This window comes from Bubalus bubalis, chromosome 9, assembly GCF_019923935.1.
Source record: "Bubalus bubalis isolate 160015118507 breed Murrah chromosome 9, NDDB_SH_1, whole genome shotgun sequence".
In the NCBI taxonomy this organism is placed as follows: domain Eukaryota; kingdom Metazoa; phylum Chordata; class Mammalia; order Artiodactyla; family Bovidae; genus Bubalus; species Bubalus bubalis.
In genome coordinates, this window is record NC_059165.1 from 52,185,740 (window position 1) to 52,201,648 (window position 15,909).

The 15,909-nt window shown below is 39.6% G+C and overlaps 1 protein-coding gene and 1 long non-coding RNA gene across 5 annotated transcripts in view; one reads left to right on the plus strand and one right to left on the minus strand.

The window, feature by feature from the left end:
- Window positions 1-1,490: 1,490 nt before the first annotated feature.
- Window positions 1,491-3,092, minus strand: LOC123335234. Its single transcript, XR_006553637.2, has 3 exons — window positions 2,562-3,092; window positions 2,341-2,474; window positions 1,491-2,095 (listed from the first exon to the last, which is right to left on the minus strand). It is a non-coding gene; the product is annotated as an uncharacterized LOC123335234 (long non-coding RNA).
- Window positions 3,093-4,743: 1,651 nt separating this feature from the next.
- JAKMIP2 (janus kinase and microtubule interacting protein 2) overlaps window positions 4,744-15,909 on the plus strand; it is a 192,773-nt gene continuing 181,607 nt past the window's right edge. For 2 of the 4 annotated variants that reach the window (XM_006069400.4, XM_044947511.2), the window contains exon 1: window positions 4,745-5,050. The gene's annotated coding sequence lies outside the window, so the exon portion shown is untranslated. Of the gene's footprint in view, window positions 5,051-15,909 lie in introns of all 4 variants that reach the window. The other 2 variants (XM_006069403.4, XM_006069402.4) reach the window with 2 other exon arrangements.

Sequence of the window (15,909 nt, forward strand, 5' to 3'; positions counted from 1 at the left end):
TGCTCAGTTGTGTCGGACTCTGTGACCCTTTGGACTATAGCCTACCAGGCTTCTCTGTCCATGGGATTTTTTCAGTTAAGAAGACTGGAGTGGGTTGCCCTGCCCTCCTTCTGGGGATCTTCCTGACCCAGGGATCAAACTCCTGTCTCCAGTGTTTCCTGCATTGCAGATGGATTCTTTACCCAACATCATTAGCATATTAATAAAGATGTGACAAGGGACTGCAGGAATCTCATTTCTAATGCTAATCTCATGCTAATCCTGGTATCAGTGAAGAGTCCCTGAAGGAGGTGATGGATAAATCTTGAAGGCTGAAGAATTAGGGCAGAGAAGGGACTTACAGAGGATATAGGGTGAGCAAAGGCAGAGTGTAGAGTCATCCACAAGGTGATTGGCCATAGGAGTGAGGAGTTCATGGAGAGTGCTTCTGATATACTTGCTTGCTGGTGGTATTGATAAAGGACATGCAGTGAGATCAGAATGATACCTTAATGACCTCAAGAAGATCCTGGATGCTTCCATTTAATGTTCTCTGTAAACACACAATATGCTAAGAATCTCCTACAGAATAGACAAGGAATAAACAGCAGTCACATCTATGATCCCTAGCTTGTTGCCCCTTCTGCCGGGGCAGGGGGAGGGGGTGGAATCAGGACATTGGCCTATCTCTGAGATAAACATCTCCAGAATGCCTCATAGTCTGCTGGCAGTTGATCTGCAGTCATAACGGCAAGTTCTTAGAATAGCCTGGAGTGATCTGAGTGTTCTGTAAACACCTAGAAAAATGTGCTGTGTATAACCATAGTTATTAAAAATTATATTAATAATAATATTAGATAACATTACTTATTTATTACATGCCAAATACATGTTGGCTCTTGGCACACATGAACTTTGATTTTCAAATGAAACTGAGGCACAGGGAAATTAAGCAAATTGCCCAAGGTCACTCAGAAAAGAATATAGTGAAGTGTGGACTCGGTCCAGGTAGTCTGTCTCCTGAGCTCAAACTTTGCAACTTCCTCCCATAATGATGTGGTTTCTCTTGAAAATTTAATGCTGCTTTTGGAGCCAAGACCCACACACACCATCTACTTTTTCAGACATTCACACCATCTTTTTTCCAGACATAGAATTCAGAGTCAAACTTAGAGAGGTCTAAGGAGAGGTAGACAGTCTGGTCACCTTTAGTACTTCTGGAAAAGATGCTCTTAGAACAAAACAAGTGTTTCCCAAAGACCGCCAGCAATATGCTAGATGACTCTGAATTTGCGTGGACCAACATTTCCATTTTAATAGATATATACTTTAAAAATATGCATTAGATACACATTATGCTGATATGCAGGTATACTAAAAGGATAATTACTGTAATTACTTTTTAATTTTTAGAAATATCAAAAATATTTAACTGGACAAATAATGTTATAATAACTTATTTATCCATAATTCAATGCAGAATTTTGATAGTTCATTTATTTACTTGCTTGTTCATTCAACAAATATTTATTGAGCATATAATATGGGTCAGGTGCTGTTCACAAATAAACTAACAAATATCACTGCAATTTCATAGCTAGCATTCTAGTGGGAGAAACAGATGAAAATTTTAAAACCCAAACAAATAACATAGTATATTAAAAGATGATAGATACCATGGGAAAATAGAACACAGTAACAGAGGAAATGCCAATAGAGAGAAGGAATGAAATTTAAAATTTTTTTGTTTTAACTAAAAATTCTTACAAATGAAGCTGAAATCTCTGTTTTAAAAAAATATTGTTTTACATTACATGCCTTTCTCTGGGAACATTCTCTTTACTATGCCTAATTTTATTAATGTTCTGCTGAAGCCAGAGACAAATTTTCTTTTAAAGTAAATAAATAACAAATAATTAAAGTTAACAAAAATAAATATCACATAATTAAACATCTAAAGAAAACTATTATTAAATAATGGTAGCAGTACAGCATGGATATGGCAAAAAAAAAGGGAAGAATACTATTTGAGTGGGCTTTCCTGGTGGCTCAGTGGAAAAGAATCCATTTGCCAGTGCAGTACATGTGTGTTCCATCTCTGGTTTGGGAAGATCCCCTGGAAAATGAAATGGCAACTCACTCCAGTATTCTGGCCTGGGAAAAGTATTCTGGCCTGGGAAATCCATGGACAGAGGAGCCTGGCAGGCTACAGTCCAAGGGGTCTCAAAAGAGTTGGACACAGCTAAACAAAAACTGCTTGAGTCGTTAAATTATGGACTTATTTAAATAGGGAACACCAAATGCGTTTCCCCTCCAATTGACTATATGTTGATAGGAAGAGAGAAAACTAGAGTTACTCACCACACCCAAGTCAGCTCTTGATACTCAAGATGAAATGCTTCCTCACAAGGCCTATGGGGAAGATTTCATCACCTAAACACATCTGAGCTTCTACAGTCTGCAGCTGTTTTCTCTGCTTACTTACATGACCATTTCTGTGGAGACAGCAGATAAAATACAGAGAAGAATAAAAAAGCTAGACTATAACAACCCATTATTTTATGCTATACAACTATACGTACGTGATGCTGATGTCCAAGTGTGTGTAGACTGTGCGATTGTCGAGGCTCTGATGGGAGCAGGATGCCAGCGTTCCCTCGAGGGGAAGGCAATGCCAAGTGTTGAGGATGAGTTGCAAGCCTTTCCTCAACCACCTAATTACCGTCAAGTCAGCTTTGTTAGAATAAGGCCCTGATATTAAGTGTGAACCCAAGCAGGAAAAAGTCCTCTCCTATTTTAACATTAAGTACTTAAGAATGAGCAACAAATCATCATAGCTAACATTTATTGAACATTTACTATGTGCTAGATATGTGCTAATGTTCCACATGCATCACCCTATTGGATTCCCATGATGAGGTTCTATGATGATTTCCATCTCACAGGTGAAGAAACATAGGTTCAGGGAAGTTAATTAACATGTTCCAAATTATATCAAAAGTCAGTCAAGCCCAGATTGTCTGACTGAAATCTGTGCTAATCCTATGTGAATCTGTAAATAACCCTACAGGTTAAGAACAAAGGGTATCTCCAGGGTTTCCCTGGTAGCTCAGTGGTAAAGAACCGTTTGCCAGTGCAGGAGACATGGGTTCGATCCCTGATCCGGGAAGATGCCACATGCCATGGAGCAATTAAGCCTGTGTACCACAACTATTGAATCTGTGCTCTAGAGCCTGGGAGCTGCAACCACTGAACGAAACCTGTGTACTCTAGAGCCCGTGCTCCACAACAAGAGAAGGCACAGCAGTGAGAAGCCTGTGCTTCCCAACTAGAGAGTAGCCCCCACTCACCACAACTAGAGAAAAGCCTACGCAGCAACGTAGATCCAGCACGGCCAAAAAATAAAACCAATTTTTAAATTTTAAAAAAGAGTATCTCTATTCCATGGAGGAGTGGCAGAAAATGTAATGGTTGAGAGAGCGAATGCTAGTGATAGAAGTGTCAGAGTTTTAATTCTGGCTCTGCTGTGCATTAGCCATGTGGATTTGGGAAATTTATTTAACTCTTTTAAGACTTACAACATCCTAACTTGTCACGTTTTAGAGAACTTTTAATGTCTCAGAGCCTTACTGTTTTTGCCACCGTCGTCACCATAACCATCATCATCAACATCACAGCTATCACACATTGTTTTCTCGCCTTAATTTTTTCCCATTCTGAGATTGCCGTGCTATTCCTTTAATCTCTTGGATCAAGGAGTGGCTACAATGTTCTACCACCACTACTAATAATAGTAATAAGAGTAAACATTTATTGTACGCTTACTACATGCCCAGTGCTTTTAGTGCATTATCTCATTCGATCTTTACAACTACTGCCTGAGATAAATACTAGTGTCATTTATAATTTATAGTTAGAATTCATCTAGAACACAGCACTGCTGCTTTCAAGTCCTTTCTACCAACCGACCACCCAGACCACCAGCTGGCGTGGGACCTCCAAAAGGGCATACTTGAAATAGCATGGAATTTCCTGCAGGAAATTGCACACTTCAGGAGTCTGACACTAAAAGGGTTTGGAACTATCCACTGACTGACAGCAGTGGTTGCTCAAGGAATTTCTGTTTCCTCTGTTCTAACTTCCTTTGCCACAGGGGCATGCCAAACACCTCCAGTTCCTCTTAAGAGAGGGAGCTGGAAAAATAGTAAGACCAGTGACTCACTAGAGAAGACCAAGCAGAGAGCAGTGACAAGGAATCAGACTCTTAAACATTGCAAATTCCAGTCACTCGTTTTCCTTGTTAACAACCTTGAGTACCTTTGAGTAAAAGATGCTATAAAAGACAAACGTATTTGGAGTGATAATAATCTCCTATTACATAATATAACTTTCTCCATATTTGCTATTATTTATTCAATGGCAAATTTAATAACATTTATTAGAAAACCATAGAAAATGAAAAAAACAGTTAACCTGTCTTGTATGATTCAGTCTACATTTCGATTAAATTTAAATTATTCTCTTCCCATGGCTATACACCCTTGCCCCATTTTTAAAAACCTGAAGTCCAGGGTAGGAGAGACCAAAAGCATCCCAGAGGGCAGCAGCACGAATTCACTCCCCTCCAGCCCCCGCAACTCCTTTCGCCCATCTCCCCTCCCCCTTAGCCTGGTCGCTTGCCATTGGTGGTTGCCATGACAACCGGCAGCTGCCAGGGCAGGCAGCCTCTACCGCAGCAGGGGTGGGGTTTCGGAGGAGGGGGCAGGAGAGGAGGAGCCAGAGGAGGTGTCTGCTGCAAGTTCCTGGCTGCTTCTGAGCTCACCCCATCCTCCGAGAGGGAGGAGGCCAAGTGGTGATGCTGCTGCTTCTGCCGCTTCGACTGCTGATACTCCAGTGAGGGCTGGAAGGGTGGTTCCTATTAGCACCGTCGCCAACCAGAGAGGGAGGGGAAGAAATCCCGGCAGCCGCTGCTGATGTTGGGTTCGGAGGCTGCATCCGACTCGGTCACAAGGAAAATGGATTCAGTTTGCATCTCTCCTTCCTTTCAACAGCTTCTCCGGATCTCAGCATGGTAAGTAGCAGGGAGCAAGGTTCGCTTCTTGATTTAGATGGCTATTAAATAACCTGTGTATACATTTGTGGCCTTCATTGAACAATGACTCCCTCAGAGATGGGGAGGAAGATGTGGAGACAGTGATGGGGCTGGGAGAGAGGAAGGTTGCCAGGGAGAGAGAAGTAAGGAGGCATCTGCTTGTGTTTAAAAAAAATGTATATATGGTATTCTGATTTTATCTTGAACTGGCTCAGAATGCAGACTGAGCCACTTGGTTCCTTTCCTTCCAAGCTTAGCAACAGAATCAGGGGGTGGAAAAAGAGCTCCCAAGAAATAGATGTTATTGAAAGGAATCATTTCATTTGCAGCTCTCGCATATAGGGTCGGGCCTTCCTTCAAAAACACATTTGGTGCCTCCTAAGCCTGCAGGCCCAATTATAAGGTGATTTTGTTTATTTCCTTCATTGCTAAGAAAAGGTAGCCCCAGAATTTAGCCTTTTATTTCATATTCTGGTGTGCTCTTGCTGAGAAACAATTTGCCAGATAGAATTTCATTTTTAATGTACAGATTTGATTGTGATCACACAAATGGATACCCTGTGGATATGCATATCATCTATACACATGTTACTTAGCATTTATGAAACATATTTATATGCAGAGTGTGCTTTGCAATGATTTTTATGGGTTTTAAATGCCCTTGCATGCTTGGAGATAATTGCATATTTTTGAGACTATGCTTCTGGTTTGTATTATTATTCATTGACTTCATTTGGATTAATGCAAGATTTATTCTTGTTATTGTCCCTTAGTTTCATTGTGACCACTTAGGACAATCTGTATTATAGGCTGCCTTTTTCCTTTATTTTTAATTGGGGTTTGTGGGGGGTGATTTGAGAGCCCCGAATTTACACTGATGGGAAAGGGAGGTGGCTTGTGGTATTATTTTGTGTCCAGCATCTTGCCAAGTGAATGTTGAAAGACATCAGTTTTCTTGAAATTCTATCCCAACCCTTTCATGTTTATGTGTTGTGTCCCAGGAAGCACAGATGAGCTGGAAGGTGAAATGCATTCATTTTATTTACTAGTGCTGCTATTTGCTGTTCATTCCTTCAGTATCCAGGCACCATTTTACAGTTCCCTCAAGTGTTGTATTATGGATCTACTTCTTTGGGTGGTCAAGTAAGAAAGTGGGATGGTTTTGAACATCTAGGTGTTCCCAAGTAACCTAGCCATTTCCAAATTAGCCTGCTTGTACAACGAAATGAAACAAGCAAATGAGCAAAGCTCAGCTTGAGAGTGTGTGGCAAAATGGGGGGCTATTGTAGTTTACAAATGCTTAGTGGGATCTGCTTGATATTTTACTGTATCACAGCTTTAAGGCAGCTCAGGATACTAAAGATGCCTGAGATGAGTAAAGTACAAAGCTCCATTACCACCCAGGATAATGGATTTTGTTGAATTAAAGCCAGAAAAATCCTTGCAGGTAAAACTGCATTAGTAACATTACATTTAGCATGTGGCCTATTTTTTATCCACCTCCCTCTTCTCTAACAATATCATTGTCAGTGCAAACCTTTTTTACAATGTCAAAAAACACTTGTTTTAACCCTGCATTTTATTTTACACACTGCTCGACTTCATTTACAATTTTTACATGCATTTGAATCAGGTTTATAGTTTAATTTCTCTGAGAATAAATGTCCTGTTTGGTTTATATAGTGGAAGGCTCTTCAGCAACTTAATGGGAAGAATAGATTTAATATGCTCATGGCATGTGATATATAGATTCACACCTCCATCAAGTCATGCTACCGTGGGCCTTATCACAACTACATAAAGTAGAGCAGGGAAAGAGGTGCTGGACTTGTATGTCATAACAAAAATTGTATAACACGCTGCATCCTGAATCTTTAGTGATAACTTTTGACTTGTAAGAAAATTTCAGCAAGCTTTAAAAAAAATTAAGACATGTTGTAGTTGACCCTGTTTCATGCAATGAAAACAGTTATCTTGGGCATTGTTTTATTTCCTTTGTTTTGAATTTTCATTGGGATGTGGTTTTATAGGTGAAGTTGGCACAGTCTGAGCAGAAGCAGATCACTGTAAGTCATGGACACGGAGCTCTCAGCAGTGTTTGAGCTGTGTGATCAGACCTCATGGGAACACATGTGTAGATTTGATCCTACAACCTTGGATGATTATATGACCTTTGCTGAGGGCCACAGAAAAGTGAACTATTTTTAGTTTAGTGGGGTCTAGATACAAAATAATTCAAGAATCAATTTGATGTCAGAAAATACAAAATATATGGAACATATATACATGTTATTATTTAAATGTGCTGTTTATTTAGCAAGCAAAGTTAATTACCTTTTTTTCAAATACTGTCTTGAAAATGCCATTCTTGTAATGTTAAATATCTTGACTGGCATTTAAACTTTCATAAAGCTTGCTTTATTTGGGATAAACACATATTATCTAATTTCTCACTTTGGGATAGGATATTCCTTGTTTCTTCAAGTGACCTCGGAACATATTTCAGTTTTACATGCATGCTTCAAGTTCCATCGGGGTACTTAGAAAATATCTGGAGAGTCAAAACTGTTTTCTACATTTCTCATGCATTCATAGAAAAGTTATTACAATGTTTTTCATAGTGTTGGTACCTAAAATAAAACAAAATTTATCTTGGAAGTTTTAACATGAATCACTCAGTTGGTTGTTACTGGAATAAGTAAACTAGATGTATACTTGGGTGTACTCTGAGAGGTCAGTTATAATTCCCTGTGTTTGCACATCCCAACTAATATCTTACCACATGAAAATGTTTTTTCAAACATGATGAATTAATCAATTGAAAAACAACTGTTTGTAGAGCTCTTATATGACTAGCACAATTTTCATATTCTAGCAATATAGAATTTCCTTAGTGGGTATATAAGCTGTGCTGCTGCTAAGTCGCTTCAGTCGTGTCCGACTCTGTGCGACCCCATAGACGGCAGCCCACCAGGCTCTGCCGTCCCTGGGATTCTCCAGGCAAGAACACTGGAGTGGGTTGCCATTTCCTTCTCCAATGCATGAAAGTGAAAAGTGAAAGTGAAGTCTCTCAGTTGTGTCCGACTCCCAGCGACCCCATGGACTGCAGCCTACCAGGCTCCCCTGTCCATGGGATTTTCCAGGCAAGAGGACTGGAGTGGGGTGCCATTGCCTTCTCCCATATAAGCTGTACACACATGAAATTAGTTAATGATGAAAACAATAGAGTTATAATTAACACCATCATTACACCTGTTCTTAATATACTCTTTTATAATTCTTAAAGACATTTTACATTCTTTATCTGTCATCTTATATCCCCCCAAATTCTATCATGTGAGTAAAGGTAGTGTATTAATAATTATTTTACATAAGAGGAAAGAGGCTTGGAAAATTAGGCTTGTTCAATTTTGGGTTTGGTAAACAGTCTAATTGGGCCCAAATTTTATTTGAATATTTTGGGGGCCATGATATGTTCTTTGGTCACATTGAATTTCCAGATAGACTAAGTGTATTCTTTAGACCTCAGCAAAAAAAAAAAAAAAAGGGTCGACACAGAAATTATTTTGGAGAAAACCTGGGATTCACAATATTTCATAAAACATAGAAACATTTGTCTGGGAAAAAATTAGAACTTTGTTGGACTGATGTGGACTTATTTTATGGCTGAGTATTGTTTTTATTTTTAATGACATGCAGTTGAGGGGAGTAACAAGTTCATGCTATGCTGTGTGTGTGCTTAGTCGCTCAGTCATGTCTGACTCTTTGTGACCCCATGGACTGTGGCCCACCAGGTTCCTCTGTCTACAGGATTTTTCAGGCAAGGATACTGGAGTGTGTTGCCATCTTCCTCCTCCAGGGGATCTTCCTGACCCAGTGATTGAACCTATGTCTCCTGTGTCTCTTGCAGTGCAAGTGGAATGCGATGGCTTTCCCCACTGAGCCATCAAGGAAGTCTTTTTCTGTGCTTAGGACCAAATTAATTTCCTATAGAAACTAATCTGAAGAAACTTAGCCGCACCTCCTACCTATATGTCCACGTATCTATGTTAAGCATCTCTCAACCTCCATGTTCTTAAAAATTAAAATGATATTAAATCATAAATAAGTGTACATAAGTTTAACAACCTTATGATGTTTTCTGGACATTCATGTTTATGCTTTTCTGAGCTATCAAAAATTAAATACTTTTCTCCAGAATATTCTAATTATTTGCTATCTCCCTTTCTTTGCTACCATTGTAGGGGCATACTTTGTCTGACTGTTTAGTAATTCAGTGCTGGCCAAATAACAAAATATGCCATCTGAACTGTCATTCTACAATTGCGAAACATCCTTTATAATTAATTAGCTTGCAGTACAAGTGAGATCTATCATATTAAAGGCATTCTGCTTTAAATCAGTATTCACCAATACAGTTAAATGTCCTTTTAAAGACTTTTTTCCTTACATTTTAAACATAATATCCTCATTGTTAGAATAAAAAAAGATAAGGCAGAAATATGTAAGAAAATCACCCATAATCTACCATCAAAAAGTAATTACTGTTAGTACTTTGAAATACTTCCTTCTAGATTTTTTTTCTATATGCCATTTCAGGTGACATATAGATTTTTTTCTATAAACACACTCAGGTATATAATTTCATAAATGGGGCCATACTCTGAGCACTGTTTTATAATTTTTTTTTATTTTAAGTGGCCATCTTTCCATGTTAATGAAATATACCTCTAGTAAATTTTTAATCTCTGTGTGCATTTATCTTGATGACTCAAGTTATTTTCCTCCACTTTGGGGTCTTCATTCTTTGCTTTTAATACAGGCAGCTCCTACTTCATTTACAGCAGCTGTGCTTCAAGCATTGTTTTTCACGAAATATGAGATCTGTTATTCTGACTTGCCATTGCATCTCACAATGGATATTAAATTGACCTTGGTCTTCTTTTGTCTGCTGCTAAAGAATAAGTTTTGGGCCCAAGTCAGAGAAATCCCGGTTTAAATTGCTAAGAATTTCACCAGGTGCATGCATTAGCAATAACTACAGAAACAAATATCTCTTCCAGATTTGTGTTACTTTTCCTCAGTATGGTAGGCGCACCCTATAGTCCTAACCTCTGTGACCAACTTAAATCCTTCATAAAAATCATTTAAACAGCATACATATACAGATATGATACAGATACATATACATATACAGATATATAGCTATCACATGACTTAGACTAAACTCAGATATATTTTTGGCACCTGTATTTTTCTTAAACCTATATATAGTTTTTAAATGAAAGCCCAGTCTTCTGGCTCTTCTCCTTTTAAAATATGAATGGTGGTTGGATTATTCTTATACTTTAAGTTTGAGCTTTAAATGTAACTTTTGGGGACTTCCCTGGTGGTCCAATGGTTACGACTTAGCTTTCAAATTCAGGGTGAGGGTTCAGTCTCTGGTCAGGGAGCTAAGATCTCACATGCCTCACAGCCAAAAAACCAACATAAAACAAAAGCAGTATTGAAACAAATTTGATAAAGACTTAAAAAAATGGTCCACATTAAAACTTTTTCTTAAAAAAAGATTAAAAAAATGTAATTCCTTGGAGAGGTTTCCTTTAGTATATCTTAAATCTCTGCTATTACTCTTGTACCCTCTCTGTTTCCTTTATAGCATTTATCAAAGTTGTAAAGGTAGAGCTACAGTGAAACCTAAGTATGAGGGAAAAGTCTTTGTTCCCTTTCTTTGTTTGGCATCGAAATTAAGATCATTGACTTCAGTGCTTTAATTCTGGAGTCAACTGCAATTAAAACAGAGATGGAACACCAAATGTGACTAGGTTTATTTGACAGTGTCTGTTTAGAAAACTATTCACTTGTATTATTTTCAAGAAGGAAATTTTGCTGAGATCATTATGACTCTGAAAAAGCCTTGTGAGCTTGTGCTTCAGGAAAGAGGGTGATATTGTCATCATGCCTTCTGATCCAAACTGGAAATGTTCCCTTGGAAAATGCTACCCAGCATAACCACAGTGAAAATGTAAACCAAGCAAGTGTTTCTCACCCACATCCCTTATCTGGCTCTTCCTTGTGCAGCATTTCATGGAGAGAGATACCTTCTAAAAATAAACATTTCATGGAGAGGTACTTTCCATGAAAGTACTGACCCATATATTTAAGGCCTGTAAACTATTCACAGGTCAGATATACCTAACTTTAGCATATTTTCCAAAACAAAAACTGTTTTTTTTTTTTTAATGCAATAATACTAATGAAAACAGCTAGATGGAATATTTTAAACGAGTCCCACTCTGTAAAATCTAGAGTATTGTGTCATTCTACCAATAAAAGAATAGCAAGACAATAATTTTATATAAAAGACAATTGTTGTTCAGTCACTCAGTCTGTTGTTAAGTCGCTCAGTCGTGTTCAACTCTTTGCGACCCTATGGACTGCAGCATACCAGCTTTCCCTGTCCTTCATCATCTCCTGGAGCTTGCTCAAACTCATGTCCATTGAGCTGGTAATTTTATATAAAACAGTACCGATCTGGAGAGTTTATATTAAAAACCAACACTCTGAATTCACATGAGAATCCACATGATGGTAATTCTGCTAGAGGAGAAGGAGAGAGGAACTTAGGTGTTTTGAAGATGTTATAGATCCCAGACTTGTTTTCTTATGAATTTCTTAGATAATTCAGTTTGTAAAAATGGGAACTCTGGAATTACTGGAGTTTCTTCTCCATCATCTGCTCCCTCGGGTTACCTAGACCTGGAGGAAGAAATTCCTCCTATTCCACTGGTTAGTCTTTGTCTTCTACATCTCTTAAGTAGGAATTTGAGTGGTTGTTAACTAACAACAAAGTGAGGACAAAATCTTAATTTCAGAGAGCATATGATTTTTTTGTTGTATTAATGAAGACATTTGAATTATGACTAAGTTTTATTTTAAAAACGCTTCGTTTAATAAAAGTATCTATAAAGTTTAGAATTTACAGTATTTTGAGCCAGATGCCAGAGACATAATTAGCAGTCATTAAAAATAAACCATAGCTTAAAAAAAAATGAAGTAAAAAGGACTCCTTATTTGAACTGTGGTGTTGGAGAAGACTCTTGAGAGTCCCTTGAACTGCAAGGAGATCCAGCCAGTCCATTCTGAAGGAGATCAGCCCTGGGATTTCTTTGGAAGGAATGATGCTGAAGCTGAAACTCCAGTACTTTGGCCACCTCATGTGAAGAGTTGACTCATTGGAAAAGACTCTGATGCTGGGAGGGATTGGGGGCAGGAGGAGAAGGGGACGACAGAGGATGAGATGGCTGGATGGCATCACTGACTCGATGGACGTGAGTCTGAGTGAACTCCGGGAGTTGGTGATGGACAGGGAGGCCTGGTGTGCTGTGATTCATGGGGTTGCAAAGAGTCGGATACGACTGAGTGACTGAACTGAACTGAACTGACCCCTAGTTAATTTTGCATGGAAGGAGCATTTGAGCCAAGGCAATGGCACCCCACTCCAGTACTCTTGCCTGGAAAATCCCATGGATGGAGGAGCCTAGTAGGCTGCAGTCCATGGGGTGGCTAAGAGTCAGACACAACTGAGCGACTTCACTTTCACTTTTCACTTTCATGCATCGAAGAAGGAAATGGCAACCCACTCCAGTGTTCTTGCCTGGAGAATCCCACGGACGGGGGAGCCTGGTGGGCTGCTGTCTATGGGGTCGCATGGAGTCAGACATGACTGAAGTGACTTAGCAGCAGCAGCTCTCTTCTTAGCTAGACTGTCCACATTTGAGGCTCCTCAGGGTGCAGTGCCACACTCTGAAACAAGAGAGGAAAATAGCCTGCTACAAGGGAAATTGATTCTTCCACCACTGTGCAACCTTCAGGTTTTTTTACTCTATGGATTGAAAAGAGCCCAATCTCAAAAAGCATGCTTAAACATGCCTGATTCACATGAATGCTCTTATCTGGAAGGGTGTAGCTACACACATTGTCCAATCTTCTTTTTTTTAAATTTTATTTATTTTTGGTGTGCAGGGTCTTTGCCAGGGGGACATTTTTTCCTAGTTATGAAGAATAGGGGCTACTCTCTAGTTGCAGTGAGCAGGTTTCTCACTGTGGTGGCTTCTCTTGTGGAAGACAGGATCTAGGGATCGTTGCTTAAGTAGTTGTGGCATGTGGGCTCAGTAGCACAGGCTCAACAGTTGTGGTGCACTGGCTTAGCTGTTCCATCGCGCATGGGATCTTACCTGACCAGGGATGGAACTTGTGTCTCCTACATTGACAGGCAGGTTCTTTACCACTGAGCCACCAGAGAAGCCAGTGTCCAATCTTTTTTAAGTATGGTGTATGATTTTATATTTTAACATTTTTCACTCTGTTTACATTTTTTGAAATCAAACCTAAATGACTTAGCCAAGACCACCTGATGGTAGTAAAGAGACAAGATGAATAGTTCTAGCTCAGTTCAGTTCAGTCACTCAGTCATGTCTGACTTTTTGTGACCCCATGGACTGCAGCACACCAGGCTTACCTGTTCATCACCAACTCCTGGAGCTTGCTCAAACTCATGTCCGTGGAGGTGGTGATACCATCCAACCATCTCATTCTCTGTCATCCCTTTCTCCTCCTGCCTTCTATCATTCCCAGCATCAGGGTATTTTCCAATTAGTTGGCTCTTCTCATCAGGTAGCCAAAGTATTGGAGTTTCAGCTTCAGCATCAGTCCTTCCAGTGAATATTCAGGATTGATTTCCTTTAGAACTGACTGGTTTGATCTTCTTGCAGTCCAAGGGCCTCTCAAGAGTCTTCTCCAACATCACAGTTCAAAAGCATCAGTTCTTCAGCACTTAGCTTTCTTTGTGGTTCAACTCTCACATCCATACTAGACTACTGGAAAAACCAAAACTTTGACTATACAGACCTTTGTCAGCAAAGTAATGTCTCTACTTTTTAATATGCTGTCTAGGTTGGTCATAGCTTTTCTTCCAAGGAGCAAGCATCTTTTAATTTCATGGCTGCAGTCACCATCTGCAGTGATTTTGGAGCCCCCCCAAAATAAAGTCTGTCATTGTTTCCATTGTTTCCCCATCTATTTGCCATGAAATGATGGGACCAGATACATTAATCTTCGTTTTATGAATGTTGAGTTTTAACCTGACTTTTTCACTCTCGTCTTTCACTTTCATCAAGAGGCTCTTTACTTCTTTGCATTCTGCCATAAAGGTGGTGTCATCTTCATATCTGAGGTTATTGATATTTCTCCCAGCAATCTTGATTCCAGCTTGTGCTTCATCCAGCCTGGCATTTCGCATAATGCATTCTGCATATAAGTTAAAGAAGCAAGGTGACAATATACAGCCTTGACACACTCCTTTCCCAATTTGGAACCAGTCTGTTGTTACATGTCCAATTCTAACTGTTGCTTTTTGACCCTCATATACATGTCTCAGTAGGCAGGTAGGGTGGCCTGCTAGTCACTAGCCATTTGCTTACTGTACTTCCACGGACATTTGTATGGTTTGAAATCATTAACTGTCCAAATTTATTTTATATCATCCACTTGCTTTGAAACTTTGATCTTTGACTGTATAGTCAACTGTAATGTAAGTGGCATTGATCCTTTCTTGGTTCACATAGTGCCATCACTACCCACATTCTTGATGTCCTCAAATGTTGTTTTCCTAACAAGAGGATCTTTATGACAGAGAATAGCTGATGAAATAGTAGAAAAGCATTTTGTTTAGGAGATAGTCATTTTGCAAAAGAGCACTTTCCCTTTGGTCAATCTGAATTTTTTTTCAGACTTGATGTTGACTCAGTTCTGTTCTTTAGAGGAATTGAGGACATCCGTCATTATCGAGTTTCCTTTATAATTCAAGTAAACCAGTTTATTCCAACAACAAATGCAGTAGTCTTGACCTCCTTAAAACAAAAATATCTAAAATGGTCAGGATATAACAAGTATAAAAAGAAAACTTACTTTTACAACTTACTTTTCAAAATTATCCAGAAAAGAACTAAATTCTTTGAGTACCTATTATGTATTTATTATGGACTTCCCTGGTAGCTCAGATGGTAAAGAATCCGCCTGCAATGCAGGAGCCCTGGTTAAATTCCTGAGATTGGAAGATCCCCTGGAGAAGGGATAGGCTACCCACTCCAGTATTCTTGGGCTTTCCTGGTGGCTCAGATGGCAACGAATCTATCTGCAATGCGGGAGACCTGGGCTTGATACCTGGGTTGGGAAGATCCCCTGGAGGAGGGCATGGCAACCCACTCCAGTATTCTGACCTGGAGAATCCCCATGGACAGAGGAGCCTGGCGAGTTATAGCTCCTTTGTACAGGAGATGATGAGGACATTCTATGTTCTTTTTGTTTCAGTTCAGTTCAGTCGCTCAGTCGTGTCTGACTCTTTGGGACCCCATGAACCGCAGCACACCAGGCCTCCCTGTCCATCACCAACTCCTGGAGTTCACCCAAACACATGTCCATAGAGTCGGTGATGCCATCCAACCATCTCATTCTCTGTCGTCCCCTTCTCCTCCTGCCCTCAGTCTTTCCCAGCATCAGGGTCTTTTCCAGTGAGTCAGCTCTTCGCATCAGGTGGCCAAAGTATTGCAATTTCAGCTTCAACATCAGTCCTTCCAATGAACACCCAGGACTGATCTCCTTTAGGATGGACTGGTTGGATCTCCTTGCAGTCCAAGGGACTCTCAAGAGTCTTCTCCAACACCACAATTCAAAAGCATCAATTCTTCTGTGCTCAGCTTTCTTTATAGTCCAACTCTCACATCCATACATGACCACAGGAAAAACCATAGCCTTGACTAGACAGACCTTTGTTGGCA